This window comes from Otolemur garnettii, unplaced genomic scaffold (genome assembly GCF_000181295.1).
Source record: "Otolemur garnettii isolate 467f Iridium unplaced genomic scaffold, OtoGar3 scaffold00002, whole genome shotgun sequence".
Lineage (NCBI taxonomy): Eukaryota > Metazoa > Chordata > Mammalia > Primates > Galagidae > Otolemur > Otolemur garnettii.
In genome coordinates, this window is record NW_003852397.1 from 28846374 (window position 1) to 28870301 (window position 23928).

Below are 23928 nucleotides of genomic sequence, written 5' to 3' on the forward strand. Positions count from 1 at the left end.
GGGCTAAGCCAAGGCACTGTGGGGTCCGTGCTGTTTAACACACCTAACACTATTGGCTCAACACTGGGAAGTCACTCGAGTTTTGGAGAGGTTGTAACCTTAGGGCCTAATGTCTAATCACACTTTCAGATGAGTTTTGTTCAACTGGCATAGCATTAAAACAAATAATAAATTAGCTGCTGACATTTAAAACGTATTATTTTCACAATAAAATTTGGAGTTTTAGTTTGAAAAAGTAAGAGCAGGCTACCTCTCTGCATGTGTCCCAGGTCCCATGTAGCAACAATCCACTGGCTCCAAGCAGCTGCTGCTTCCTTTTAGACAGGGCTGGGCATGCCTAATTAGCCAGTCATTTATGTCACCTAACTGGCCCCTGCAGGCTTTTGCATTTGTAATGGTTTTTAAAAGTGTTCTCCGTGTAGGTCAGAGTTTCTCAACCTTATTTTTAGAGTAGAAGGTGAGGAGACAGGGATGAGACCAGATGCAGGGACTTGAAGACGAGGTACAGGTGTTAACGTAAACAAAACGGGCTGAGCACTGGCTTGAACTGGCTTGTCAGCCATCTCCATCGTCTTCTGTGAATTTTGCTAATTACAATATCATTTACATGGTGTTTAAAAATATTTTCCACCTTTGAAATCACCATGACAGTTCTGAGACAACCATCTGAAGTATGAACATTACAGGGAACCCAATTCTAGAAATCACTACCCAAATATTTAGTAAAATCCACCCTTTGGCCATGAGTACTCCTCCCTTCAATTAGTAAAACTACAGAGATCTAAGACCACGTCCTCCCAGCGCAGCTGCTCTCTTTCAAGCTTGTCTGCTCTTCTCTTTCCTCAGTGTGTACCTCCACCTTCAATAAAATCTGTCACTTGCTTGGTTTACACGGTATGTCCTGAAATTCTTTTCTAGAGAAACACCAGAACTTGGGGAAACCTCCAATTGGACAGTAGTAACGTGATCCCTTTGGCATTTTGTGCAAGCTCAACGTGGGTTGCAGGGCTGGTCCTGTGCCCTGCAGGATGCTTACCTGCAACCCTGGCCTCTGCCCACTAGATACCAATAGCACCTTTTCATTTGTGATAACGAAAAAGTGTCCCCAGACACTGCTAAATGTTCTCTGGAGGGACAAAATCCTCCCAGGTGAAAGCCATTGATTTAAACCAAAGAGATCTGTACCTATTTATAAGCTAGCCATTGGGGCTAAAACAAAGAAATGAAACAAGATTAGTTTCTAAGTATAAAGAAACGCCTGGCATATGACAGGAACCCAGTGTTTAATGATTGAATGAAAAACAACCATTCGAATGTTTCAGCCCTACTCCTCACTTACAAGGTGACTTGGAGCAGATTGTTAAATCTCTCTGATCTCAGTGTTCTCAGCGGAACATAGGGACAAACTGCTCAGTTAGGCTTGATATTTAAATTACGTGATATAACCCTGCAAAAGGCCACTTGCAAAGCATCACAAGAATAGCCACTTACTAAGAGGTGGAATCAGTGTTAAAAACAAAGGTAAATTATCAGCTAAATTTTCTTAACCAGTCCCCCCATACCCAAATAAACATGAGCTCTGTTCTAATATTTGTCATTGAGTTGCAATTTCTAAAGAGCATTCCCTCACTTATAGACTCAGGAGACGCTGGACAGGAAGTGTTTGATGGTCAAATTTGGAAATGAGAAGCAATGGATGCTTGCCCCATTGAGAAAGGTACAATGTTACAATATTGGTGATGTTAAAATCAAAGGGCTGTAGGAAAGAGACCTGCTGTTTGAGTTTTGTTGAATGTTTTTGATTTTGTTCATTGAACACCTGTTACTGTTACCGTCCTCCTGGTGAGTTGGGAAGCCCTGAATGGAGCAGCCCTGCCTGGCAAGTTTTGTAGGCTTGTGCTTTCTTGGGGTCAAGAGTTGTCTGGCTTGCTGTTTATGGCTGCAAAAGTAGGCAGTGGCACCTGGTGACATGTCTGTCCCTCTAATGGAGAGGCTGGACCCAAGCTGAGGTTCATCTGCTTTATAGCCTGGGTGATTGGGATGGGAGGCAACAAGGAAGAGTCCAAGAAATAGACAGACCAAAAGGCAGGAGAGGGATGAAAGAGAAGGAAAACAGAAGAGGGTAGAAAGAGGGGAAAAAGAGAGGTGTAAAATGCTGAGGCAGCAAATAAAGGAATGAGAAGCTACGGCTGTTCTCTGATGATCCCATTCAGACAAGTTTCATTCCTACTAATTAAAAAAAATGAATGTGGCTTAGGAAGGTAATATTTGACAAGCACTTGTTCTGTGCCTGGTACTGGTTAAGGGTTTTATCTTTCATCCCGCTTAATTAAGAGTCCCAAGAATCTCCTGAAGTAATGCTGTCACCCTCGTTTTGTAGACAGAGAAATGGAAGTTTGAAGAGCTTGAGTCTGATCCAAGAGCCTATTTGCCCATCAAAAATGCATGCTCTCCCTTTATCAATGTGGCCTTGATTCTGGAAAAATGGCTGCCTACCTGTGGGGAAGATAAGTCAATTAGGCTTTCTCAGCTGAAGGCTGTGAGGTGCCTGAGTATTTTGAGTAACCATGATCAACCAGCAGGTGCTGTGTTATCCTAAATAATCATCATTCGTGCTTAATTTAGAGCCACTGTTGTTCTGGCCACTAAGGCTCTGAGGCCTATGCAGACTTCCTGGGGCATGGATTTCCCAAGGCGGACTTCCATGGGGGAATGTTTCCGATGCTAGCTCCCTGTCCCAAGAACTGGATGAGAGTGATGACCCCATACTTGCTCATCGGCCTCCTCCATAGAGTGAGTAAAGGGCATGTCCAGCTATCTTTGGCTCCTCGGGTCTTCTTCAGTCTGACTGAATCCCGGGCGAACCTGCTTGGCCTCAGCCTCTGGTACTACGCTAACCAAAGACATTTCCCAGGCTTCATTGTGCAGGGCTAGAGGACTGAGTGAATGGAAGGTGAACAGAAGTGAAGTGTGTCAATTCTGGAGCTCAATTCTTTGGGAAACTAAAGTGAGTTCCCCATGCTTCTCTCCCTCCCACCAGTGGTGAGCAGAAGACTCTGAAGTCCTGGGGGCTGATGGGGCCACAACATGGCAGAAACCTGGGTCCGCGACTTGCCACGTGGAGGAAAGCCTAGTGCTGAAAGGAAACACTCCCCTTAAACTTTTGTGTAAGTACTTTGTGAGCTTTTCTTGGGTTAAGTCAGTAATATTTTGGAGTTTGACATAACAATTAGTAATTCTAACAGATTGCCTCTCCTGGCACTTCCCAAGGGTGTCACTAAGTCTCCAAACTCCCCCAGCCAGAAGATTCATAGATCAGGAAGGATCCTTGTAGGCCATGCCACCCCCCTAGAGTTCTAGACCCCTGAGAAACATGCCATGTCATCTGGAGAGTTCTATGCCCTGGGAAACTGGGACATGTCCTGACTAGGTTGTTGATGAGGATCAGGCTGGAGAAACAGAGGCGGGGAGGCAGAGGATGGGCTCAGCCTCAGCTCAGACATGCCAATTCTGCCCTGCTCCATGGGAAATGCAGCAAATGTTTTCCCATGTCTCAGGGGAGACCTACAGCACCAGCAAGGATGAGGACTTACTCTTTTTTACAGAGCAAGATTCTGAGTTTAAGAGGAAGTGACATTGCTGGGAAGGTACAGGTACAGAGCTGCAGATTATCAGGCACACCTGTCACTGGCCCCCACATGGCTCCCATGGATAGCAAGCTGCACCTCCTTAGGCAAGCCACCAAGTTTCCTCTGGGCATCAGTTTCCTCCCCTTCAGAATGAGAATAATGAGACCTGTGCAGCCACAGCACAGGTTTATCAGCAACAGCTACTGTTTACTAAACACATCTATTGGGCTCATGTTGAGTGTTTTGATTCACATTACTTTGTGTGATCTCCAGGCATATGAAAAAAGGGAGTGTCTGTCTTCCCATTTTACAGACTAAGGATATAGAACCCCTGGAGTTGAAGCATCTTTCCCCAAAGCACAGAGCTAAGGTCTCTGGTTATATAGCCCTTGTTTTCGCCCCCTCGGGGAAGTGCCTCAGTGATGGGAAGGGAAAAATGGAAAGCTAGAAATGCTAGAAACCTAAGGTCGAATTCCTCAACAAAGTCACCTGGCCTATTTTACCAGTTGAGGACACCTCTGTTCCTCTAAGTTCTTGCTCTTGTCTCATGAGAGGGTCCCAGGGTTTGTCAGCCAAGGAGGCGAACCCTTGTACAGGAACAAGGGCTGAGAAAATCTGGGACTCAGACTTCATAATTGATCCAACAGGACTTTCAATATCAGGATTCTGGTCCCACTCTGGCCACCATTTTGATGTGCGACCTTGGGCGAACCTCTCTGGGCCTCATTCTCTAAGGGGTCATATGGGTGAGTTTGATTTCTTGTTCAGCAATATCAGGAAGTCAATGCTATATCAAGGTGGAGAATAGAACCTCAAACCCTGACATTTGGATAAAGAGAATGCAAATGGAATCTGGCCTACACTGCTTTGGCCCAGGCCTGGCATGACTCCTTCCATACAAACTCACACACCCACCACATCCCGACCAGGTGCCTATCCAGCATGGAGTGGGGGAACAGGAAAACCAGGAGCTTTGGAATCAGAAACACCTGTGTGATCTTAAGCACGCTTCTTGACCTTTCTGAGCTTTCGTTTCCTCGTCTGGAGAAGGGGCAAACCCTCTCCGCTATGCAAGGGTTTTGTGAGGTTTACACAGGAAGGGGTTTGTGCAGTGACAGGCACGTGTAACCACTGGATAAATGGTAGCTATTATATTATTATCTTAATACACAAGCCCTCACTTCTACTGGGACTGCCTCTGCCCCGGAGAGGGAAGCTGGATGAATTATTTAGTGTCAGATAATTCATTAGTTAGTCCCATACACTATTCAGCTCATCATCTCCTGAGCCTGTTTGCAGAGAGAATGGATGGGAAGAGGGCCGTTCTCACCCCTGCCCCCCTCACCCACTTCAGCAGTCTGTAATGGAGGGATTTCTGGCACTGAGGTGGATTTCCTTTCCCGGGGCCTCTTCTGCCTTCCACGATTCAGGCCGTGCATGGGGGCTGTCTGGGTTTCTTCTCTCATTCCACATTTCCCTAGTGCCTCCGTGTGCCACGTCTTTTGCTGGGTGCAGAAATGAGTAAGACCCTCTCCTTCCTTGAGGAGCTCAATGTCTGGATCAAGGTCTATACAAGCTGCAGTTCTAGGGGGAACTAGGGATGAAGACTCAACTGTGAATTCCCAGGGCAGCCTCTATGTGCTGGCAGAAAAACCACACTCCAAGCACGTTTTCAACTAGCAGTTTAAACCACTTGAATTCGAGTCTCGAAAACCAAAAAACCAGTTCTAAGTGTTTTCACCTCTCCCACTGCTTCCTCCTAAATTTCATTAGGGCTGACAATTTGTATATCCACTTACAGCATAATGTGATTTAAATGGCTGACCGTAACTGTTAGAACTGGAGTTTTCCCTGGGCGCGGTGAGCAGAGGAGGTGGCTGAGGATGCTTCCCAGGGAAGCAGGGCCCTCTCTGCAATGGTGTGGGACTTTCAAGGCCTGAAGGCGGCTGGTCAGACATGGTGTCTGCCCTAGGAGACGGGAGGGACAGCCCCCTGGCCCTCTTCCTTCTTCCCCCTGCAATCACTTTTGTTCTTGGAGGCTGAGCTATCTCAGAGTTTTCGGTGTGCAATAAAACATGCTCAACCACAAGGCCCATGTTGAGCCAGGACGGCTGGAGGAGGAAGCCAAGCCTGCTGGCTGGACCGTCTACATGGTTAGGAGGAATTGATAGTGTGTGTCCTGCTTTGTGGCTTTCCTTTTTGTTTTGGCTTTGTAACTAAAACAGAGCTGATGCCTAAGAGATGGGATGTTCAGTTTTATTTTATCCCCATCAAAGCTTTACACACATTGTTTGAATGTGTGTGCGAAGCTGTTCTTGCACCACGGATTCAGTTTGGGTCTGAGTCCTCGCCCTCTCCCTTGGTGACCTCAGCATGTCAGTTTTTCCTTTCTCTCTAAGCTGGTGCTTCTTGCCTTATAGAATTAATTTGTTAAAGTGTCTAGAAGTTCAACATCCAGTACAGAAGCCATTAGCCACCTATGGCTATTGAAGTTGAAATTAAGTAAAATAAAATTCTTCGGTTGAAGTAGTCTCATTTGAAGCGCTTAGTAGCCCCAAACCTGAAATGACAGTGTAGCTATGATTTTCCCTCACTGTAGAATTTTCTACTGATAGCACCAGCCTAGAATCATGCTTGCATCCACTAGGTGCTCAATACAAATTTAAACAGAAATTGTGGATTTCACTGTCTTCATCTGGTAAAGCACCAAGGTCAACAGTGGGTTGACCGAGTTCAGAAATAGACCTTGCAGAGAGCAGTTTCCCCTAGAATTTGGAAATGGAAACTCTTAGATTAATGGTCTTGATCTTATGGACCCCTCTTCTTGTATGCAGAATTCCCAAAGGAGAATACTCCACAGAAAGGCAGATGAACCACAAGAAGAAAACTGCGAAACCAAGGGCTGTAACGCACAGGTGTCCAGAGTGTCAACAGTTCTGGGCCGTATTAACGAAGGTTCTTCTACCTGCAGCTACAGAATCCAACTCCAGCTCCAGTAAATAAGATGCAAAGTAGCTGGAGGAATGTTGAGGTGTTTCCTGGAACCCAAGGGAAGAACTGAGGTGGCTCCGAGGTGTCAAGTCAGGAATTCATGATTTTTCATTTGTTGTAGTTTCCAAATTGGACAGAACTTCAGAATCAACTAGGATATTGGTAAAATATAGATTCGAAGGCCCTGGCTTGTTCAGACTCATATGTTGGAGTGGGTTCTGGGAATCCTTTGTTCAGGGTCCTCAGCAGCTACTCAAAAACCTACACTCAAGTCGGTGCTCTTGGGGAGCTTACTAGCTCGGAGGTGCGCAGGTTTCAGAAGGAGAGAATCTGATTGGCCCAGCTGTCTGCCCACTGTCCAATTAGCATTGTGTGGGGATGGGGAGGGGAGTGGTGTCCAGCGTCTCAATCTTGATTCGTGCGGGTTAATTTCTAGAATTACTAAAGACACAGCAATCCCATCACTGGATATATACTTCTGAGAACGGGAATTGAGATGTGAAAGAGATGTCTGCACCCTCATAGTCCTTATAGTATTATTCATAATAGCTAAGACATGGAAGCAACCTAAACGTTGATAGAAGGATTAATGGATGAAGAAAAAGTGGTATGTAGTACAATGGACTATAATGTAGCTATTAAAGAGAAGAAAATCCTTCCATGTGAGATAATATGAATGAAGCTGGAGGATACTATGCCAAGTAAAATATGCCAATCACAGAATGTCAGATGCTGCATGACTCTGCTCATAGAGGGATCTACAACAAACTCATAGAAGCAGAGAGTAGAACAGAAGTTACTAGGGATTGGGGGAAGGCAGAACCTGGGTGTCATTAATGTGTAAGGTTTCAGTCGTACTAAATGAATACTAGGGATTAGCTGTAAGGCATTGCATGTACAGATAACAGGACTGTATTGTAAACTTAAAATTTTGCTAAGAGGGTAGTTTTTTTTTTTGTTTGTTTTTGAGACAGAATCTCACTTTCTTGCACACAGTAATGTCATAGCTCACAGCAACTTCCAACTCTTGCGCTCAAGCGATTCTCTTGCCTCAGCCTCCCAAGTAACTGGGACTACAGGCACCTGCCATGATATCTGGCTATTTTTTTTTTCAGGGGGATGAGGGTGGTGGGGGAGGAATCTCACTCTTGCTCAGGCTGGTCTCGGACTTGTGAGCACAAGTGATCTACCCACCTTGGCCTCCCTGAGTGCTGGGATTACAGTCCTGGCCAAGAGGGTAGATTTTATGTGAAGTCGTCTTAGAGAGGAGAGAGAGAAAGGGGAATTTTAATGAGGTATTCAGACATGCAAAGATGTATCTGTTGAGGGTAATGACATTTTCAGTGCTTCATTTTGTAATGTCTAGTGGTGACTTGTGATTTGTTATGCAAAAATACATAAAGCTAGAGTTTCTTTGGGGGAAATCATTTGAAAGTATTTAGTGTGCTATTGATGTTCTAACATTTTAATGAAAACATTGTTAATCCTGTGAACAGCAAAGATTGTAACATGGAGGGCTCCTTCATCATAGCGCATGTCCTGTTGCATAAAGGAAATGAAGAAGTAAAATACAATCACTCCTGTCCGTGTATGGGGAAAAAAAGCAGTGCACCAAAGTGTTCCCTGTATCTCTTAAGTGGCAGAATTAGTTTTTAATTTTATTAATCTTTTGTTCTGCTGGTTTTTATGACAAACATGAATTCTTTTTGTAATAATTAAAGGTTTTTAAAAATACAAAAATAGATCAATGAGGTAATGATTGTAATTTGTCATTACTCTTCTGAAAATTTTGGGAAAGGATCTCTGTTAATTAAGGGCTATCTTTGTACTCGAAGCTGGGAGTTTTAGCTTCCAAGAGTCCAGGATTGCTCAGCAGTTCAGCACTTTGGTGTCCTACATCTCAACCCCCAGGATGTAATAGGAGTGGTTTGCTGGGCCAGATTCTGAGAGACAAACTGGGGACTGTCAGGGGATTTTCCCTGTATACCTAGGACAGTGCCCGACATCTAGTCAGTGTGCCAAAGTGTTGAATGAAGAAAGGATCTGTCTGAGGAATCTAAGTTGGATTCGTGTCTTTCCATGGTGAAGCTTGGGGATGAGGGAGAGGCAAAGAGGATTATTTGGCACAGAGCATTAGGGTCTCTTTAGTTTTCTGACTTGGGACTAGAAGAACAAGGGACCATTGACGTTGGGGAGTTAAGTGATGGTGTTGGGGAACTGTGCCAAAAAGTAGCCGAAGTCAGGCTGCCTGGCCAGCAGCTGAGGAGGATGAAGCCGCGCTGAGCTTGGGAGGCCTTTCTGCGTGGGGAAGGAGGGGAGGGGATACATGCTCCTAGCATGGTGATGCATCCTCCACCAGCATAGGAGCTTCCCCTTGCACAGCGTGCCTCTTTCTGTGGATGTGCTTTCCCAAGGACTTGAAGGAACAAATGAATTGATGGCAACTTACGCATTAGTTCACTTGACACCTTTTTGCCCAGTGGAAAATTTTATTATATGGGACAACACATAGCATTCCTCTTCATACCTATTGATGTTTTAGACTTCAAAATAGGATATGGCCACCATTGTCTTCTTTTGCTTGGTATTCGTCTGTTTTCAATCCTTCCATTTGATTTCTGTGTCTTTATGTTTTGAGTATTTAAAAGAAATATCCAGGGCAGTGCCTGTGGCTCAAGGAGTAGAGCACCCGCCCCATATACCGGAGGTGGTAAGTTCAAACCGGCCCTGGCCAAAAAAAAAGTAAAAGAAACATCCAGAGTTTTAGATAATCTTTTTCTTTTACTAGAAGAGTTTGATCCATTATATTGATAATGTTCCTTGTTATTACATTTGGAGCTTTCTTTTCCTCCTACTTTTCTTTCTTTTCTGTAGTGTCCTTTTTGGTCCTTTTGCATTGATTTTTGTTTTCTTTTTTATTCCATGTCCCTTTTTTGTTTTGTTTTGAAAATTGCATTTCCTACATCTTTAACATGGCTACTGTGAACATTTGTTTTTAATAAAGTCCAATATTATCTAGTACTTTGATCCTATTCTCAATGTGAGATTCTCAGATCACTGTGTTATCCTTTTTCTAAACGTATGTGCTCTTTTTTGACCAGTCTGTTAGCTGTTCAATCTCCTAAAATAGACTTTGTAGTTATTCTGTTACATGGTCAATTTTTGTTTATGATTTTCCAACTTTTTTGCCAACATTTTGTCTCTCAGAGCTTCATTTTCCTTAGTTCCTGAAATGCAGCCTTTAGGCATTCCTTTAGTGAGGTAATAAGAATTGTTTCAGTTTTTGTTTTATTAAAAATGTTTTCAGTTGACTGTCAGTCTTGAACAAAAGTTTTCCTGGGTATAAAATGGACAACTTATTATTAATCTATTCCTTTTACCCACCAAATATTAGATCATCAAGCTCTGTGTTAGATGCATAGGAGTAATCACAGGATCAGCTGGATGGTTGGAAAAACAATCAAATCATCCCACAAATAAATGTGAAAGAGACATTGATAAGCGACAGGAAGGACTCATGGTGCTCTGAGAGTTTATAATAGGAAGCTTGATCCAACTTGGGAATCAGGAGAGGTTTCCTCAAAGAAATGGAAGTTGAGCTAGGGATTAAACTGAGCTTGACAAATAAGTAGGAGTTACCATGATAAGAGCAGGGCAGGGCAGAAGGGAGTTGGGGAGAGCCTTCTAGGCATAGGAAACAGCTTGTGTGCAAAGGCCATGTAGTAGATGGCACCTTTGAGGACCTGGAAAATGGCTGATGTGACGAGAGGGCCAAAAATGAAATATTTTTAGAAAGTCAGTTACAAGGTAGTTGTGAGTCACTGATATGTTTAGCAGATGATAATTTAGGTGACTTCTAACAAATTTTCCTTCCTAGGGAGAGAAGTTCAGAAGAATGTAGCTACGTAAGCAGAGTGTACGAGGCTAGTTAGTCCTTACAAGAGAGTGGACGGACGCTCACCTTCCCCTTCAGGCTGCGTCACCTCTGTTTCCTCCCATCAGCTGCCCTGCAGCCTGGGGTGGTGGAGTTTGCTCTGGAGCCAACTTGGGTTCGACTCCTGGCTGCACAGCTACTATTTGAGTGCTCTGGCTCAATTATAAATTTTCTCCCAGCCTCAGTCTCAGTTTTCCTGTCTATAGAACTAGGAATAACATTATTTCGTGGGGTTAATGAATAAATGTGGTATTGCATGTTAAAAGTGGGTTCCTTGGACTCAATAAATATTGGTATTTGCTGCCCTTTTGCCTCTCTGTTCTGTAATGATGTGCAGTTCAAACCTCTGCTTTATTTATTTTACTAGTCACAAATTAGTGTCACAAATTGCACAATAATATTGTTTATTTATTTATTTATTTTGAGACAGAGCCTCAAGCTGTCACCCTCCATAGAATGCTGCGGCATCACAGCTCACAATAACCTCCAACTCCTGGGCTCAATCAATTCTCCTGTCTCTGCCTCTCAAGTAGCTGGGACTACAAGCACCTGCCACAATGCCTGGCTATTTTTTGGTTGCAGCATTTTTGTTTGGCAGGCCGGGCTGGATTCGAACCTGCCAGCTCAGGTGTATGTGGCTGGCACCTCAGCAGCTTGAGCCACAGGTGCTGAGCCAATAATATTGTATTTTTTGAAAACAAATATTTAATCCTGGCTGATGTGAATTCAATAGAACATTTCTTCTACTTGTTTTTCTTCCAAACCCAGATTATCAAAACCCAATGTATTCCTCATTAAGATTTGCAATAAGTCACAAAGAAGTATCATAATATATTATCAAAATATTAAAAAGAGACAATGCTTAGTGCTGGTGAACTTGTGGTGAGATGAGTGTTTTTAAACATATGCCACTCAGCAGGGGGTGGGGGATGAGCTATAAAATGGCTCATGCAATCAGTTCCAGCAATCCTCCTTCTAGGAAATCGTCTTAAGAAAATAATCAGGGAGAGGTAGGTAAATAAAAATTTATATGGCAGCATGTTCATGCCAACATTATTTATGGTAGTTTGATATTAGAAACTACCCACATGTCTAACAATAGGAAATGGTTAAATAAATTATGATACAACCAGATAATAACATAGTATTCTATCCTTAAAATGTGGTTTACAAAGCATTTTTAATGATAAGAGAAAATCTAATATAATGTTGAAGGAGAAAAGCCACAGCAGAGTCTCTGTAGCATGAGCTCAGCTAGAGAATCTGAAAGGTCTTTCTCTACATACAGGCCTTAAAAACCTGGGGGAAGTGCATGATATAGTAATGGCTTATTGTCTCTGGATGGGAAGTTTAACATGTGTGTATGTGTGTTTTTTCTTCCAGAATATTTTCTTCCATGTGTGTTACTCTTTTTTTAATCAGGAAAGGAAATGTGGTTGATTTCCTTGATCACCACTATGGTTGATTTTAAAGCATGGGCTGGTTCTGGTATGCGGGAAGCCTTCAAGTAACGCACCATTGGTGGTCAGTGTTCAGGGTGCTGAGCCCCTGGGCTTGTTTTTCATACACAGACTGTTACAACCCCTTTTCTGGGTAAAGGAGTCTGAGAGAGGTGGTGGAAAGACTTCCTGCATCAAGCATTAGGGTGTCCTTGCTGAGGCCCTCTGAGGTTCATAGATCTCTCTGAGGCTGGGCAGCCCATTCCTCACCTTCTGAACTTTTCTACACAAGGAACCAAAGTGAGCCAACCCGCCATCTTCATCAGCTTGGGCTGCCATAACCAAATACCATATAGACCGGGGGATTTAAAGAACAGAAAACTGACTTCTCAAAATTTGGGAGGCTGGAAATTTGAGATCAGGGTGCCAGCGTGGTTTGTTTCTGGTGTGAGATCTTCCTGGCTTCTAGACAGTTGCCTTGTTGCTGTGTCCTCACACGGGGGTGGGGAACAATCTCTCTGGTGGTCTCTTCTAAGATAGCAGTTCTCAACCTGTGGGTCATGACCCCTTTTTTCCATTTGTAACAAAGAGGCTATTAGGAAGGTTGAGAACCGCTGTTCTAAGAGCACTAATCTGAGCCCACTCTCACGCCCTCACCTAGCCCTAATTACCTCTGAAAGGCCCCATCTCTAAATACCATCATATCAAGGGTTAGGGCTTCAATTCAATATGAATTTTACAGAAACACACACATTTAATTCATCACATCCACTCAGACTCCTCTGTTTCACTGTCATGATCACAGCACCCTCAGTGGAGAATAGGACTGAACGCTTGTTAATATCAGCAGCTGCCACTGATCGGACACTTATTACAGGGTACTTGTAGGCACTGTTTTAAATGCAATTCCTGTACCAACTCACTAATCTTCACAACTACTCCAAGATAATTACTCCCTCTTATAGATGCGGGAACTGAGGCACAGAGAAATTAAGAGGCTTGCACAAAGTTAAAGACCTTGAAAATAGTAGATCTGGGATTTAAACCTTTGTTCCTCTGTGCTCTTGTGACACTAATTAGCAGGGATGTATGAAGGCCTAAGCAAGTCCCTCCACCATGCTGAGCCTCTTCGGGTTGTCCTTCTGTAAAACGGGTATGATTCTTACCACATGGGTTTGCAGCGAGGATGAAATGTTGCAGGTGGAAGTGCCGGGTGATTAACAAATGGCCTTCTTTCTGCCCTAGAGCTAAGTACTTGGGGGGTTGCTAACAGTGAAAGTGTGGGCATCATAAAGCTGAAGGGAGGGAAGCCTGGCAGGTGGGGGAGGGCATCCAGAGAAGCCAGAGCCTGAATTCTCGGAGAAAGAGCAGCCAGGGAGATGGTCACCTGCAAAGAAGTTCCTGGGAGCCTTTGCCAGGGAGATGGTCACCAGCAAAGAAGTTCCTGGGAGCCTTTGGGAGAGCAAAGAGCATCCCGTTCCTACAGGCCTGCCCCGTGTCTGTGCCTGACAGGTGTGCGGCTTGGCTGAGGCCGGCTCAGTGGGCCCACCCTGCCGGGCATTAGCAGTAGGCTGAGGTGGGTGTGGCTGGGCAGCAGCCAGCTCCAGACGGAGGGGCAAGTCTGGACCCATGTTCCCTGCACCCTGGGAGCCAGGCACTCATTAAAGAGGAGGAGAAGGAACAATTATGTGCAAACTTCTGAAGGTAAAGGCCAGGAAGAGTGTGTGTGGGGGGAGCCAGGAGTCCTCTATGTGGGGCCCTGGCTTGCCAGGAAGGCGGAAGGGATGAAAGGAGGCTGGAGACCACTTCCAAGGGTCATTTACTGAGGTCAGGGCTGGGGCCAGCGGATCAACCAGGGTGGCCTGGAAGGCTGGGGAAAGCAGTTAAGGTTGATGTGACTTGTAATGGGGAGCCTCGGTGAGCTCTGGAGCAAGGGAAGGGCAGGGTTCAAAGAAGAGGAAGTGGGGCCGGTGACTTAACTGGCTGTATTTGAGGGGTGGCTTTGTCCAGACCCTGGACTCTAGAGGTGATCGTTCTCTTATCCAGGATGGTATTGTCAAAGAGAAATATATTGCCACTCATAGGTAACTTAAAAAATTTCCATAGCCCATTAAAAACAGCAAATTAAAAAATGTGTGAAATTAAGAAAAATATATTTTATTTAATCCAATATATCAAAACTATCATTTCAACATGTAAGTCATATGAAAATCAAGATATTTCATATTTTCCTTATACTAAATCTTCAAGATGAAAGGTACATATATATTTCATGCAGCACATCTGAGGAACTTGTCACACTCCAGGAGTCTCAGGAGGCTTGTGGCTATTGTATTGAATAGCCCAGATCTAGACCTCGCGGCAGCTTGTATGAAGTTCACTGCCGTCATGGCCTCTCTTGGTCCCCTTTTTGGCTGCGTTGGAGGGTGGACCGTGGCTAGAGGGTTGTGCTCTCCCCTGACTATGAGGACATGAGCGGGGAAGTGCCCTTTGGCCGGCCTCTTTCCTCTCTGCTCTGTTGAGCTTGTGGGCTGGGCTGGTCTCCACTGCACGCCCAGAGTTGAACATTAACCCTGGGTTTCTCAGGGATATTCCGAATGAACGAAGTTGTTTTAAAAAACATTAACTTCTCTCTATTCTGAAGGACTCCCGTCTTCTGGGGAGTAGGGTGACTGGGGAAGTGGGTATTTCTGTTCCTTATAGCCTCTCACGTCATATGAACCTGTGGAAAGAGCGTTTAAAGTGTAACATGGAAAGTGGATTTTACAGCTGCAAGCTGAGGGGACTTAATTTAAGACACTTTAGTTAGTTGTCACTGGTAACCAGGCATCAGGGGTAGGAACTTCCCCTCCTTTCTATCTTCTGGATCTTCATGGTTTGGGAGAAATGGGATTGACTTCTAGACTGATTATTTTACATTCCTAGGGTGTCAATGTGGTGTGGAGGTTGTGAAGCAGACTTTGGTGCTGGACAATTCTGGGTTTGAGTTTCAGCTTTATGACCCTGGAGAGAATCAGGTTACTTTTTTAGCCCCCCACTTTCCTTATCTGAGAAATGGGAGTGCAAATACTTAAGATTTGAGGATTTATTCAAATGATAAAATGGACGAATGTGTATAAAGCTCTTTACCTGGTATATGGGGTCTCAGTAGATGGGAAATAATAATTTGTGGGTTACTGATGCCATTAGTACATTATTCACAGAGCAGGGTCTGGGTTGAGCGTGGGGCTTGGGTCAGGAGAGGCAGTAGGAGAATGATAATGTGGGAGGTGGGCTGAGCAGAGGTGTCTCCTTAGTAAGGTCCATCTGAAAGGGAGTCTCAGAGGGATGAAAGTGGGGGTCCCCAGAGGGATATGGCAAGAGTAGGGGTGGCCAGAGGAGCTTGTCCTGGCTGGCACGGAGCAGCACTCTAGCCATAACTGTGAACTCCGTCAGGGTCACGCTCTTCTCCACAGGTTTCCAGTTCCACCTCCCATGTCCACAGTTACCCAAACATTTTCCAAACCAATCTGACCCCTTTCTAATATGTTCCAGATGCATTTTTGAGAAATTGGAAAATGCAGAGCCAAGTGGGAAGTCACACATTTTAGCACCATCTTGGGCCTGAAAGTTTTGCAGTGGGCACCCCATTCCAGGGAGGGGTTGTCTCTGCTCCTTCTCCTCCTCTCTCTCCAAGGAGGAGCCTTCCACAGCCTCTTCCCAAGGTGGCATTTACAGCTACCCATGGTGAGGAGGGGTTGGGCTGAGGCAGGTAGATTGGCCCTCACAACCATCAGTAGGACTTTTGGTCACTCATTTTTCCTACTACAATTAAATTTGTATCTTCCCAATAACTAGTAATTTATTTAAATGGTTTTGGTTCTGTGGACTTCCTTAAGAAGTCCTAGGGAACCTTTCAGCAGTCCAGGGACCACACTCTGGGAACTGCTCCTTTATAGAAGAATATATGGCACTGTGAGAGCTTACAATAAGATAACCTGACCCAGGCTTTAAGATAAGAGTATAGATTAAAAAGAAAAAAGCATTAGAGAGTGTTTCAGCCTTGGGTAAAGGATATGCAAAGGCCCAGTGGTGAGGGAGGCCATGACACCCACAAGAGCTGAAAGAAGACCTCACGAATCCCCTGCCTGAGGTACACTGGGCAGCTACAAGCTCCACACCACCTTTAAATTCCTGTCCCTACAGATTGACTAAGATGCTGTCACATGCCACATGCACAGCTCATCTCTTTCCTCTCGGAAGGGGATAGCATAGCCCTGTTCCCATCGGCATGACTGTAACAACGGTGACACATGCTGAGGTGGGGGAGTTGGTTTGATATGGGCATAAAAACCATATTTGGAATGTCAAGGCAGGAGGGAGGGTCAAGTTCAGGATTGGAAGATGAGTAAGTAGGATCCAGGAGCAGCGGGGGAAGGTGTGTGAATACCACACTGAAGGATGAGAGGGCTCTAAGACCTGGGAGCAAGAAACCACCCGGGCTCTGGCAGGGATGGAAGGGTGTACTGTAGAGAGCTGAGGGGAATTGGGAAGGACGTTGGTTATTCATGCAGCGAGTGGATCAGACCCATCGACTTAGGTCTAAACTCAGTGTGGTTTGTTGTTAGGGTCACAAGCTGGAGTCTAAGCCAGAGCCCGGGTGGTTTCTTGCTCCCAGGTCTTAGAGCCCTCTCATCCTTCAGTGTGGTATTCACACACCTTCCCCTGCGCCTGGATCCTACTTACTCATCTTCCAATCCTGACTCAGTATCTTGTGGGCAGGGTACTTCATCCTTTTGGACCACCTTAGAGAGGCTGCACTGCTTAGAATTTAAGGATTCTGGAGCCTGTCTGCCTGGACTCAGATCTCAGGTCTGCTATGAACTGCCTGGGTGACTTTGGATAAGTTACTTAACCTCTCTGTGCCTTGGTTCCCTCATTCCTATAATGGGAATAGTACTGTTACTTACCACATGCAGTTGTTATAGGGATTCAGTGAGTTATGTGTCTAGGGCTTAATTGTTAACAAATTCCTTACCCACAGCGGGTGCTCCTCCCATCCTACCCACTTCAAAAAATGCTATCATAGCATAGCATCTTAGCTTTGGCAATGACACTGGGGAGTTACCTGGTTCAAAGTCTCATGTGATTCGGAAGATGTCCACTGCTCTTGCTGATCTGAACTTCCTGGGCAGGTGGCCCCTTGGGCCATGCTCCTGCATGCCCTGTGATGTGAGATTGGAGCTGTGAGAGCGTGTGATGAGAAGAGCCAGGGACAGAACAGTGCCCATGTGGATCATGCTTCACTCTTGGGAAGGAAACCACAAGGGAGAAATAAAGACAGAAGAGTACGACTTTAATGTCTGAACCCTTTCCTTCTACTTTAGGGAGATGTGATGCAAATGTATTTCCACCCCATAGAGAAGACCCTCCTGGCGGTCCTTTTCTTTGGGTGAGAAGAAAACCTCCTCTTTTCTTTCTCTAAAAGAGCTTTGAGCCTGAGAGTGGCATGACACAGAGGAACACCATAATGCCATGTGGCTGTGAGGAAGGGAAGGGCCCCCAGAAGAAGGCAGGTAAGACCAGATGTGGCCAACAAGCCCCTCTGCTCAAGGGGGGCTGGTCCTGGAGCTTCTCCTCAGCTTGAGGAGACAAGCTGTCATTTGAGAGGAGAGAGCAGGCCAAGGAGGGCTGCGCTGGGCATGGCCTTTACAATCATATAAAACCTGCTTCTGCAGGCTCTCCCAGGCATAGGCCACACCACAACACCCACCTAAATGTGAGCTCACTTTCCTCACACATTGTGAGAAGAAGTAGTTCATGAATGGTCTTACTGGATTTTGGGCTGTTGAGACTTCACCTGGGCAGATGCTGGGTTCTGTGTTCTTTCAGCCTAGGGATGACTGATTCCTGCCCCACCCCCCGAACTGAGTTACCCACCCATCTGGCATGCCTTCCTGTGTGTCCCCACACCTTTGTTTTGAAGGACAATCTTGAGGATGCCAGCCATGCCCTCCCAGACCTGTCTTACTACGACCCTGAAAGCAGGTGCAGACAGGAAGAGTTCAGTGATAGGTTGGAGTCCTACGAAGGGCTGGGCAACTGGGCTGAGTTACTTACTACAAGTTGTCCCACAGGAGAAGACTGACCCAGTAGGTTGTAAAGGACAGCAGCACCTGGCATGTAGTAGGAGTTCAGTACATGTTTAGCAGGGCTTCCCGTTTGTGGAGTACTTGCCATTTTGAAGGCAGTATGCTCAACCCTTTGCGTTTGCCGGCCTCCCTCCCTTATCCTCATGATAAGGGGCCGTTTCTCTCATGAGTTTGTTCCCAGTTTGCAGTGTCAGGCCAGTTACCTAAGATCGCATGGCTAGGGAGATCCAAGCCCAACTTCTGATGCCTAAGCCTGTCCTCTGACATAGAATCCATTTTGCCTCCAGCTTAATGGTTCAAGTCTTTGCTTTGCTGCTTTCTGACTGGAGAACCTTGGGTAAGTTTCATGTGTCTGCGTCCCAGTTTTCTCCTCCATTAAAAGAAGAAATAGGCCAGACACACTGGCTCATGCCTATAATCTTACCACTTTGGGAGGCTGAGGCAGGAGGATCACTTGAGCCCAAAATTTGGAGGCTGCAGTGAACTATGGCCATGACACTTTACTCCACCCTGGATGACAGAGTGAGACCAAAAATGAAATAATGTTGGAAATGAAAAGAAACAAAGATGAGTGATATAGGGAGAGGAACGAGACCATGAGGTTGAATTTTCCTGAATGGCTCTGCTGTTGATGACTGAAGAGAATTTGATTGGGCCGCTCCAGTGCTCCCCATCCCAGAGGGTTCGCCTGGTGGCTTCTGAGAATCTCGTATTCAACGTCCCACCCTGAGCTGCTTCTGAGGAAGCCGATGTCTGTCTGGGGCTTGAGAGTGCAGCATAGCGCGTGAGCACATATCGTCAGACCTTCCAGAGCACTGAGGGCCCTCTGGGTGCTGGCGCTGGAATCGCAGATGACCCCTCTCTGGAAAGCTGCGCCAGACTGAGGGGTCTTGAGTCATGAGAGCCCAGGTACCAGCATTCAGCCTTCCTGAGACTAAGTCCTTGCTTCTTGCTCTGTCTGTGACCTCACTGGAAAAATCACTTTCTTGAAACCAGAGATAGCCAATCTTTTTTTTTCTCTGTCACCCATTGGAAGAATAAACACACAAACATCTACAAAAGCAGATCAGTCAAAAAAGTCTGCATATACTTTGGATGATACTGACCACCACAGAGAAGCAAAAAACGTCCTCACAAAATTAGCATGTGGCTAATTTAGCAGGTTGGACACCTCTGTTCTAAACTTAGTTTAGAACTAGTTCTAAACTGTTCTAAACTAGTTTTCCTGTCTGTCAAAATGGGGTAGTGAATGTACCTCTTTCATAGGATTGCTAAGTGAAGTGACATCACTTGTATAATGTGCTTAGCATGGAGAGTCTAATTGCATGTGACCTCTGCCCACGCCGCTCTGAGAAATGGACCCAACTTCACCATCAGATATCGTCTACTGATATCTGTATCCTGGGCCTAGCATGGCACCTGGCATGCTCAAGTAAACTCCTTCAAGCTATAGATGAAGAGCCTAAAGAGACAGGATGCTCTATACTACACAGCCAGTGGACAGAAGAACCAGGACATGAACCTCAGCTTCTAGATTTGATCTAATGGTGTTTCCATGGCAGCACACAAAGGCTTAAATTTTGTGTAGTTAGGTGGTTTTTGGTACTTAGGATGTCTCTACTTAGTGCCATGGGGTAGGGGGTTAATGCCTTTGGGTCTGCACTAGACCTTGGAAGCTGGTAAACACTTCTATAAAACTGATTTAGGAGGGTCTTTCAACTTCAAAAATGTAGAGGGGATCTCTGGGGTACCAATTAGATAATTTTATGCTTATATATGTGCAGGATGGGGCTTGCCAGAAAGATGAGAAGCTGGTGCAAGTGTTGCCTGGGAGGTGACCTAAATAAGTCAAAGTGCTCTCAGAAGCCTATAGAACCCTCTGTGTACCCTGGTACTTCCAAGCTCTCCTGCTGAAAGCAGGAGGTAGATTTTCACAGGCCCCACATTGTTTCAAGTTGGGCAGGAAACATTTTTCATGAGCCCTACATAATGAAGTGTGGCGACCCCATGTAATAACTTATCCCTGCTCCAGGAACCCTGCCTATGCAATGTCTTCATGCCCAGGGACACAGGCAGTGACTGGCATGTGTGACTTGAGATAATAGCACTCAAAAGATGCTCAGAAATGTCAGATGGCCAAATGGATGTGCACCAGGTATGCTTGTGGCTGGAAAGGGAGGGCACACTCAGAGCATCTGGTTGCTGTTCTTCATAGATGCCTCATGGACTATGGGCAGGGAATCAGACAGTTCCTGAGGAGTCTCCAGGATGAGTCTGTTTATAGGCACAGCCTCAGCAGGTGGGCTTGTTAGATTTCCTATCTCCATCCCTACCCTGTCCCCTGAGCTCCAGGCCCCAAGTCCCTGTTTGACATCTTTCTTTGAGCATCCTAAAGACAAGTTCTTGATTTCTCCCCCTACTCCTGTGCAAACCATAGCTTTCGGTCCTTCCCACGTCTTTAGTGGGGCCACTAGGCTGGATTAAACTAGAAATCTGGCCCTTACCCTGACCCTTGACTCTTCCCTTTCCCCACATCCAATCTAGCACTAAGTTTTGCGGATTGTACCTCCATAGCACAACTGGATTCTATTCAGTATCTGTATTTCCAGGCCACCACTTTGGTCTTAGCCATCTTCATTTCTCTCCTACACTACAGGAAAATCAGGTGCCACCTGCTTCTGGTCCTGCTCCTGAAGGTTGTGTTACCAACACTATAGTTGAAGTCATTAGGTCCTACTTGGATCCTAGAGTGCAGTCTTTTGACTGAATCCAAATTTTATAGAATAAATCCTTTTATTAAAGGTATTTGTTCTTTAAAGTTTAGATTCGGTCAAGGGGACACAGTTGGGGATCTAAAAGGCCATGTGTGGCCATCCCGGTGGTCTTGGCAGATAGAAGACACTCTTGAAATACTGGAGAAATTAAAATATTTCTAAAAACAAGGAATAATGGAACAGAAACAAAGGAAAGACAATCTTAGAGATGAGACAGCTAAAGACCTATCAATGGAAATCTCAGGATACCAAGTCCATCCTGCCTCCATCCAGGACAATAATTAGTCATCCAAGCTCTGTATTTTCTAGGCTCAGACAGGATTCCAAGTCAAGCAAGAAGCCGTTGGTCCCTGCACAGAATCCTCCACACCAGCAATTCAGCCCAACTGTGGGAGCTCTTCCCATGGAAAGGTCATGGGCACTTTGTCCTGGCACGAGGAATTAACATTTGAATACATTAACATTTCAGTACTTTTATGAAGAAAATGATACTTCATTTTTACAAATGAGAATTAGCCTTTCCATCCCAGCTGGCATTTGTATCATGTGTATCTGTTTTAATCCTCCTCGCCACTCTGGGCCACTGGCTCAGAGTAAATATTTCTCTGATTTTTTTAATAGTATTTGTCCTTCTTGCAATAGCTTTGAGACAAAATACTTCTCTTAATAATACTCTCAGAGGGAAAACATTTGGCTCTGTCCTCCATAATTTCTGATGGAACCTGTTTATTGCCTTGTGGTCATTGCATTGGCGGTCATTTGATGCTGTGGACTGCTGAATGAGGCCCCTTTTGGGCTGTGCCTCTGGACCCAAGTAGAAAAATTTGTGAAACTTAAGAAAACTCAGGCAGCTGGTTGAATTTGGGGGAAAATATAACTAGATTCTATTTCTTAGTTCCTATCAAAATCCTGGATGAGTTAAAGATAAAAGCATATTAATGAACATTAAATAAAACACATAAGTTAGGGGATACGAATGTCTCAACATCTTATTGAGGGCAGCAGCATCAACAGTCAAAGCTGATTATATGTGTTAAATGATCTTTGGCAAAGCATCCCCCCAAAACTCAAAATCATGAGAAACACTAGAAAATTACAAGAAACCACAATCTTACAGAATTATTTGCTGACAATAGGTTAATTTCTTTAACATGTAAAATGCTCAAATCTGTGATGAGAAACTAAAAACAGTTGAAAATGTATAGTGAATATGTAGAGGTCGATTTGTAAACATGTTAGTAGGCTTGTGAGCAAAAGACGTAAGCAGATGACTCACAAAGTACAGCTCATCCACAAGGATTTGGGAAAAAAGTTCCATCTTAGTCGTAAGAAAAAGCACACAAAAACCCTGAGATATCATGGCCTGCCTGTCAAATTGGCAAAGATCAAAAAGAGTGATGATCAGTGTGTGCCTAAGTGTTGTTGAGGCACCATCTCTGTGCACACCCAAAGCCCCAGACTCAAGGCTCCTGACCTTGAGGCTCAGTATTTGAAGAGTTTCCTAGATGGCCATCACCATTAGGATAGAGACCTTGTCTGCCTTAAGTCATCATATGTGCACTCCCAGTAGGTGCTTGGTAATAGCTGGTTGCATGAATGGATGGCTGATTGAATGAATATGGAGAGACACAGACCAAGGATGGTAGAGTATTTGAGTAGGCAAGACAAAGCAAACTTTTTTAAGTTATCAGTAATGTGTGCCTTCAATATATCAACAGTCTAGGTTGCCAAATGACCAGTAGTTGAATGAATTGCCTGGCAGTTATTTGACAAATTGACATTAATTCAGTCAAGATGTCCCCTTGAGGGACTGATGTGTGTAGTGTGTCTATTCCCATCGGGTGTTCATGGCAGCCACGCTACTTGTGCTTCTTGTGTTAAATGGGAGTCTGTGCATATCAAACTCTTTTTGTGTTAGAGCAGTGATTTTCAACGAGTGTGCTTTGGCATACTGGCATGCTGTGAGAGGATCTTGGGTGTGCCGTGAACATTTTTAAAGATCGTTAATTAAGTTACTTTTGAAAGAAGTTCAAAGCAAAGATCATTAGTTAAATTATTTTTGAAAGACATTCAAAGCACAGTAAGTATATTCTTTTTTAATTCTGTTATTTTTTTGATCAACGTAAATTTAAGTGTCTTATAGAAGTTAAGCTGTAGGTTCAAGGGTGCTGTTAGATAAAAGAGGTTGAAAAACACTATGGTAAAGGTTTATATACATTTCTGATCACTAGTTCCTGGATTTTTAAGATACTGATAGACCGGTTGTAAATATGAAGACAATTATAAACCTTCCAGCCAGCCTCCTCTGGTGTCCGGAGTTTGTAGAAAATAACTGTCTTCCCCTATAGCAGGCCCCCCCCCGCCCCCCCGACACACACGCGTAGGTTGGACTTCAGTCCCAAAGTTAATGCCAGCATCAAAAACCTTGGGGAATAACATTCTTGCTTGAGGCAATCTAATTAAACTTCTCCATGTTACTTGAAGTGGCCCCCATGGACAGATCAAACCTATTTTTAGGTTGCAAGTGTTATAAGAAGAAATATTTAATTAGAACGGGGGATATTTGAAATAGCTTTCTCTCCTAACATTGCTGCCTGCTGGCTTGTTTTCCCTGATGTCATTAATCACCAGTGAATGGATGTTAGAATTCACAGTCCGTTATAGTTCCTGTCAAAATCCGCCTTCTGTGGGCAGTTTGTCGAGTGACTCAAAACACCAAATCTCTCTGGATTTGGGCACTTTCCCTTAAGCCAATGGTGCTGAGAGGTTTAGACAATTAACTTTAGGTCATTTCTTCAGAAAATGACCCCCAGGCAGGATATTTCTCCCACAGGGCCTTGGTGGAAATATGGTCATACTCAGTTTGAGGAAGTAGAGCTTGTTCCCTGGTTATGGGACCGTGAAGGGCTTGGTGCTGCCTCGAGCCTTACTTGGGGAACAGTGCTGCACAGTCAGTGATGGGAGGGAGGGAGATGAAAAGCTCAGTTCGGGTTCAAATAGTTTTTATATTTGCCTTTATATTTTTTATGG